Consider the following 7,924-nt stretch of genomic DNA (forward strand, 5'->3'; position numbering starts at 1 on the left):
TTTGTCTCTAACTAAGGAAGGGAAGGAAATGTGGCCTTAAATAAAAGGATTTACTATGTGGGAGAAACTGTGAAAAAGGTTGTTTCTGAGATGGGGCTGGGAAGTCCAGTGTGGAACAGGCAGAACTAAAGGGATGAAATCCACCCATTTCCATTGAAGAAGGGGTAAAAAAGCAGGGCAGGCTTTGTGAAGAGTCACTGTCCTACCACAAAAGTCCTTGAGATCATTTCCAAGGGGCTCCAGGGAGCTTGCCTGGCAGTGGATGACTTGGGCAGAACATGGAAGAGGTTAAAAACATGTCTATTTGTAGCAATAAATCCATCATCTTTTCCTTTCTATTGTAAACTGTGTTTTTGGAGAATGCTCCCAAAATGAGCAAGTCTAAAATCAAACCAAAATTAAGGCAACAAGTCATTAATAACAACTCTCTGATCTGAAATGGGTTAGCAGCTGGGACTCCCTGCCTTCCTCCTAAATCTCCCTAAATATGAGCACCTGAAGGGACATGCAGGGGCTCGACAAGACCACGTGTTCTTTGCAGTTTTCCCCCGGGAGCAGGACAGCCCCATGGAGCCATGGCTCCAGGCTTGAGGCCATCCTGAATTTGGTCCAGCACGAGCCTGCCAAATCCCACAAGGACACTTCATCCCTGCTCTGTGGAATTGCTGCAGCGTGACCTCGAGAAGGTGACACTCACACCACGTGGTGTGTCCGTGAGGGGCAGCTGTGGAGAGGCATTCGGCTGTTGGGAAGCCCCAGGTCACTGGTGGAATTTTGGGATGCAGCAGCTCTGGTTGTGGCTTTCCATCGGATTTTCCTAATCCTGCCACCCCAGCCTGCAGCTAACACAAAGCAAAGCAGCGAGTCCTGATTGTTCCTCCTGCTCCCTCAGCAGCGGCGCCGAGGATGTGGCACAGGTGGAAAGCGGGAGGTCGCCACTGGCCCTTTGGGCTGCTCCACCCTCAGGGTGCTTGGCAGCACCACCATCAAGGGATAGGCTTCTGCCACTTGAACCATGGGCCCAGAAAAGATCTGGTGGCCTTGAGAGGTTTTTATATGCTTGAAAACAGGTGACATTTTGTTCCTTACTCTGGCAGTGGCTCCTATAATCCTGCACGTGCCAGGGAAGGAGGCTGGTGATCTACCAATAAAAGGCACAACCATTGCAAGAAATAAAACCAAAATTAATATATTTTATGCATTTCAAGGAGAAAAAAGGATCACGTGGACACACTGGGGCTGGTCTTCTGCTTGGTTTTGCCGTGTTGCAGGACTAGGAGTTGGCTGAAGAGCACCATTCCTTCTCTGGGACAAACTCTGTTGTATTGTTTCACAAGAGAAAATATTCAGAAATGTGGTGAATTGGGAAAAAAAAAGTAATCTCTCTGGAGGGAACATTGGTGGAAAGAGAGTTTTGCAAAGCTTGGGCTTGCTGCAGAAGCCTGGGCACAATCCCAGCACATGGGAGGGAAGGGCTGCTGGACAAACAGAGCATTGAGCAGTGCCAGTAGGTCTTTCCTGTGCATTTCTGCTCCCTGTTTGCCTCAGGGATTAATGTGTGTGTGCAGGTTAATAAACTCAGTAGCAGTTAGAAGGAAGCTTAGATTTTGTTTTGCTCTTGTTTGTGCCTCTTCGTATTTGATAGCACATGGTTAATACAGAACTGCACATGGAAGAAATAGATATGGAGGTAGTTGTTGAGTAAGTATGCAGCCAAATTATTTTTTGGGATAGTTGGGGATAGGAGATGGGCATTTTTAGTACAGATAAACCTGCTGTTCTAATTTGTGGTTAAATCACCCCATAACTAAGGGTTGGCCTTCTCTTCCACCTTAAGCCTCTGCTGCTGCTCAGCTCTGTGAGAATATTACATATTTCCCTTCTCATCCAGATTCTAATGTTACCTTAAATTAACCTTGCTTTAAAAATTACTATTAAACTTCAAAATAAAAATTAGAGTTCTCTGCATCTTGTTGGATGAAGCATAAACTAGTGTGTTTAGGCATGTGTCTCTTAACTGCTTGAAGATATTTCCTGTTTTCTTAAGCTGAGATTTTTGTATTAAGACGTGTCAGTAGTTTAAGTTTCTCCCATGTGATCGAGAACAGAAGCAACCCAGAGATGATAACCAGACAACTTCAGCCATAGAAAGGGTCCATCAGGAACCTCAGCAAGCCCAGCAAAGGTGAATGCCAGAGCAGAGACAGAGTTGGAGCCAGGCTCTTCTCAGATTTATGCAAGGGGCAGTGGGCACAAGGTGGAAGAAGTTAAATTTTAGTAGGATATCAGGAACAAATGTGTTTTCCATGAGAGTGATCCAACAATGGAGCCCAACGAGGAGGTGGAATATCTGTCTTGGGATATGATAACCTTGGCCCTGAGCAACCTGATCCAGCAGGAGTTGAAGGTCCAGAGCTCCAGAGGTCCCAGATCTAGAACTCCTTCCTGGCCTCTGTTTTTCTGCAGATCTATGACTCATTAGAAAAACCCCATGGTCTATTGGTAGAGAAACCTGAAAAATTAGAGTAACTCCTTCAGTCTTATTCTTAACTCACCTGTTTGGTGCTTTTCATAGCCAGGTTCACCATGCCCCAGTGCATGTCCTTTCTTCCTGCATGTCCAACACTTCAGACCAAATTACTGGCTGGTCAAACACCTCCTCATGCTCCACTTGGCCAAAGGGAGTGACCTGGAAACCATCTCTCTCCCCTTGCCTCCAGCTGCCAGGCAGGCACCAAAATCCTGCTGAGATGTTTCACTGAACCCACAGGAGGAGTCACCAGCAGTGTTAGTCCCTAATCCTCTGGGCTAGGAAGTGTTGATGTCACCGGTCACCCTCAGTGGGGCAGCAAGGGAGGCTCATCACCCAGTGGCTGAGCCCCATTCCTTGCAGACCTCCAGGGCAGGCCCTCAGCACCAGCATTCCAAGGTCCACCACCGTGCCCCAGGCTGCAGGGAGCCTGCCTGACCACCCTGCAAGCCTTGGGAGGTGGATGAGCCTGGCGTGGCCCTGCAAGGCTCTCCCCCCCTGGGATTGCTGGGTGGGCACACAGATGGGTCTGAACTAGGTCCTGGATCCAGTCCTGGGCACGCAGGGGAGGAAGGGGAAGGCTCTCACCCCGCTGCAGGCGTAATGAGCCTTTTTTCTCCCATGTCTCCAGCACTTGGCTTCCAGCCCTGAAAGGAAGAGAACCGTGCCAAGAATTTCCACGGCTGTGTCCAACAGAGCAAGCTGACACCTGATTTGCTGTTAATTATAGCGGTGGGAATAGGTCCAGGGGCAAATGTGAAGGGGTGACAACCGGGTGGCGATAAGGACAAGACTCATCTGTCATTTGTCATAAGGGCTTGTCGGGAGGGTTTTGTTTTCTGTGAAAAACCAGTAAAAAGGCTTCCAGCAGCACGCAGAGAAGCAGCTGGCAGGACAGGACCTATAGGAACCCTGCTTTCCCCTCTGTCTGTCTTCTCCCAGCACCTCCAGACCAGAGAGGGCTGAGTTGTTCCCAACACCCCCTCCCAGCCCCGCGCCGGGAGCGCATTTTGCGTGCCGGCATGCCACCAGGCGCCAGCCACCACAAAATTCCTGCAAGAAGAGAGGTAAAAATAGACCCTGAATTATTCCAGACCTTTGTCCAGCCTATCTGTGGGTGAAATAACCCCCATTCTCTTGTGAGGCCTGAGCAGCTCCGGCCATTCCCAGCACCACCGAACCCCCACCAAACCCGGAGAGCCTGCCCTCAAAGCCTCTGTTCCATTCCTCTTTGGATAAATTACTTTTCAAGAATGCTGCTGCTCCAAGGGGGAGCACCTAAAACCTGTAGATGGTCCCTGCTGAGGCTGTTAACAGGAGATTTTTAGGTGCAACCAGGCTTATTTCTGATTCAGTGGCTTTCAGCTGTTGCTGCAAAGGTGTGCTGTGTGTCCTTGCTTTAAACATGGAAAAGAGATAGAGAGAAAGGCATAGGATTAAAAAGATTATCTTAATTTAATTTAATATTTTATTTTGTTCCAGCATTGAACCAGGTGGAGTTGAACAATGGCTATGTGAGCACGGCATGGGTAGGGAGAACCCCGTTTCGTAAACTAAAATGAAATGAAATATGAATTTTTATCCCTTTTTAAATAGCAAGGATTTCAGAAGAAGGCAATGACAGGTTTCTGCACCTCATGTTGAAGCCCTGGGGTATCACAGACCGGTGCCACAGGGACATTTTTCAATGCTGCACTTTGAAACCTTTGATCTGTTGGGTGCTATTAAACTCGTTAATGCTTTACGTCCTCCCCGGCTGATGCCCGAGCGCGGACTGCTTGAACTCGGCTGCTCCCCAGCCCGCAGGGACAATTGGAAGAGGGAGTGGGAGCGATGGTGCTCGCTGATGAGGCTCCGCTTGTTTGGGAAATACTGCAAATGGGTGTTGGTCAGGAAACAAAGCTCCGGAGCAACCGGGAATGTGTCGGGCGGCTGCTGGATAAACAGGAGCCGGCAGAGCTCAGGTGCAACCGTGCCCCGTGTGCCCCACCCAAGGGGGCCCAGAGGTGGCCCTGTACTGCTGCCAGTCACTCACTGTCCTTTTGGGCCAAGATTCAGATTTAAAAAATAAAAAAAAAAAAAAATAAAAAGAAAAAATTCAATATATAACTATACGTATTATACAGGTTTTCTAGATCTGTATAATATATTGTATTGTATAACATTGTATATAATATATATACTATATCTATGTTGTATAATATTGTATAATTTCTAGCACATCCATAATATAAGTGTATAAAGATTAAATATATAGAAACATTTAAGTAACAAATGTTTATATTACATACACACACACACACATATTTGGGAATCCCTGTGTGTATCATGTCTACGTTGCTGGATGCCTGGATGCACCTGGAATTATATGTATATAATATAAATTCCTGGATTTATATTGTAGGTGAAGTTGTAAATATATATTTCTATAATATAGAAAAATATATGTGTATAATATGCATAAGATATAGAAATAATATATGCATTACTACATATATGCATATCATTACATATATACATGTTACAATATTATATATTATGTATTTGTATTATGTATTGATATCATATATATATTATACATACATCTCTAAATCTATATTACTATTAAATATATATAACTAACAAAGAAATGGCTATAAAGCAGCTCTGTTACCATTTTTATTATTTGGACAATAACAGCAACAAAGATTTTTCTATTCTTCCCTAGTCAGTAAATTAAAATGTTTACACCTTGGCTTTCCAGCTGCCTCCCAGCCATATTTCCTTGGCATTTGCACTGTCTTTTCCCCATAAACACATATTTCCATTATCTGCTGACCCTTCTCAGCTTGAACAAATCAGTTCATTGGCAATAAATGAAGTGGCTGATAAAAATAAGGTGAGAGGGAAAATAAATGTCCTCAGTGGGAAATTTCGTAAGGAGGGCTAAGGAAGAAATAAATGAGTGGGATGAAAGGGTGATGCTGGGGCTCCAGAAGAGCTTTTCCACCTCCCCTTGTCACCACTGACCTGCAAGCTGGAATAAGCCCAGCCAAAAACTGACAGTGCTGAGCCAAAACCAGGATGGGGAGAAAGGCTGGAGTAAGGGCAGGGACAGGACCAGTACTTTTGGCAGCATCTCACATTGGTGTAAGCTTCTCAGCTGATGAAACAAAAGGAAATCACTACTACTGTATTTATTTATTTTATTTACAAGGCATATTTACGAGGCAGTTTGTTTATGAGGCATAAAACCAGGCAGGGGTTTGGGTTCGGTGCCTCTATCCCGTTGTTCCTTTGTGATGCAGCCCTGGGTTCCTGGAAGATGCTGAATGCCCTGGCTGAGATGGTGACATCAGGCACTGGGGGAGCAAAAGGTTCTTTGTCATTTGGGGCATTTAGACCTCTCTTTGACGTTCCTCTGTCTACTCAACCCGAAATGTTGGTGCAGGCAGATGGGCTGCCAGGATGCCGCCGCTCCCTGCGCATCCCCAGCTGGTGATTTGGGAGGCTGCACAAGCAGATAAACCTCTCCCTGAGTTTAACCTAGCTCAAAAGCTTTACCAAACTTTGCTGGTTTTGGACAGACTGGTTCTAGTTGCCTCCTCAGTGACACCGACTGACAGCACCAGTGCTCAGTCTCCACTGTTCCCTTCCTCCCATAAAGCGCAGCAAAGGAGTTCTTTTCCCTGGTTCCACCACAGTGAGATGGGTTACTGGAATTAGTTTTATTGCTGGCAGATAAAAAGGTATCTCTGCTTATTATCCTGTAATTCATGCTTGTAATTATCCTTTAAAATGACAGCTGTACAAAAGTTGCCCCAGTCCTATCCAGAGATGATCTAGGCTGTGTTTGGCTTGCAGGTGTTGGATGTGGGATCATAGCAGAGCTGAGCTGTAGAAAGAGAGCAACGGGTTTAAATCAATGCATTTTAATTAACAGAGGACAGGACTGGGGCTGATCTTGCATTTAAGATAGCAGCAAGCTCCCATCAATGCCTAGAGAAAAGGATCAGGATTTTGCTGAAGTACTGGAGAGAACCCAGGACTTTTTTCCTGGTGGATCCAGGAGCATCTTCCCTGATGTCAAGAAGGCAGCATGCAGTGAGCCCTGTACAGTACAAAATGAAAAGGGATGCTCCCAGGTTCAGCAGATTGGGATGTAAAATTCGCAGGGTTTTTCCTTTTTTGTTTTCTGAAAAGCAAAGAAACAGGCAGATGCAGAGGTGAGCCATCCCACCCCCAAATGGACTGGCTCATCCTGGTGGTTACCCGGTTTATCCCAGAGAACTTACAGGGAGCTTCAGCCAGAAGGGATGAAAACCACCCTGCCCATCCCAGGAAAGGGATCCACCTCTTCAAACCGGAATTCAGCAGCACCCTGACAATTCCCACACCCTCTCCTCATGCTAACAGGGCACTGGTCTGCAGTTTGACTCTGTGTGGATGCAAGGATTCAGTGATGTATTACATATGATTTGATATAAAAGAATATATCGCAAGGCCATATAGAGTTGATTAAAAAAAAAAAGAGAAAGTAAAAACCAGGGTGGTGATCTACCTGCAGGGTGCTGGGGGGGATTTATGGCAGGCAGGGTCACAGGGGTTTCTACCACAACTGGGTGTCACCACAGGGCACAGGGAAGCCCAAGCACTACTGGGAAGCGTCTTCAGGCAAAAATAGGGGAAATATCTGACAAAGAGGGAAACCACAGCCCAGCTCAGGAGCAAGGCTTGGCCTCTGGCACCTGTGTGCTTCCCAGGGCTGCTGCACCAGCACGGCAGCTCCCCGGCCCTGAATGTGGCCATGAACCCGGGATGGAAAGCCATGGGTGGAGATGCTCTAGCTCACGGTACACTCCATAAATCAGAAATACTTCAATAAATCAGAAATACTTAACAGAATCACCGAATCAACCGGGTTGGGAAAGACCTCTGGGGTCATCGGGTCCAACCCATGACCGAACACCACGGTGTCATTCAGACACCGAGTGCCACGTCCAGCCTTCCCTAAAACACCTCCAGGGACGGTGACTCCACCACCACCTCCCTGGGCAGCCCGTTCCAATGTCTGATCACCCTTTCTGTGAAGGAATTCTTCTCACTGCCCACCCTAAACCTCCTCTGGCGCAGCTCGAGGCCGTGTCCTCTCCTCCTGCCGCCGCCTGCCCGGGAGCAGAGCCCGGGCCCCCCCGGTTGCAGCCTCCTGCCAGGGAGCTGCGGGCCGAGGAGGCTCCCCCGCGGCCCCTTTCCAGCGGGTGCAGCGCTCCCGGGCCCGCCGCTCCCCGGTCCCGCCGCTCCCTCCCCGCTTCCCGCGGCCGCCGCCGCTCGGGGCCGGGGAGCGGCTCCCGGGCCCCGCCCACTTCCGGCGGCGGCGCGCGAGGGGCCCGCCGGGATGGGCGCGGGCCCCGCCCC

At 48.0% G+C, this 7,924-nt stretch overlaps 1 long non-coding RNA gene across 1 annotated transcript; it reads right to left on the minus strand.

The window, feature by feature from the left end:
- Positions 1-5,108: 5,108 nt before the first annotated feature.
- On the minus strand, positions 5,109-7,789 carry LOC131578287 (uncharacterized). The gene is made up of 3 exons (XR_009277427.1): positions 7,589-7,789; positions 6,782-6,947; positions 5,109-6,404 (listed from the first exon to the last, which is right to left on the minus strand). It is a non-coding gene; the product is annotated as an uncharacterized LOC131578287 (long non-coding RNA).
- Between the last annotated feature and the right edge of the window lie 135 nt (positions 7,790-7,924).

This window comes from Poecile atricapillus, chromosome 3 (genome assembly GCF_030490865.1).
Source record: "Poecile atricapillus isolate bPoeAtr1 chromosome 3, bPoeAtr1.hap1, whole genome shotgun sequence".
In the NCBI taxonomy this organism is placed as follows: Eukaryota; Metazoa; Chordata; class Aves; order Passeriformes; family Paridae; genus Poecile; species Poecile atricapillus.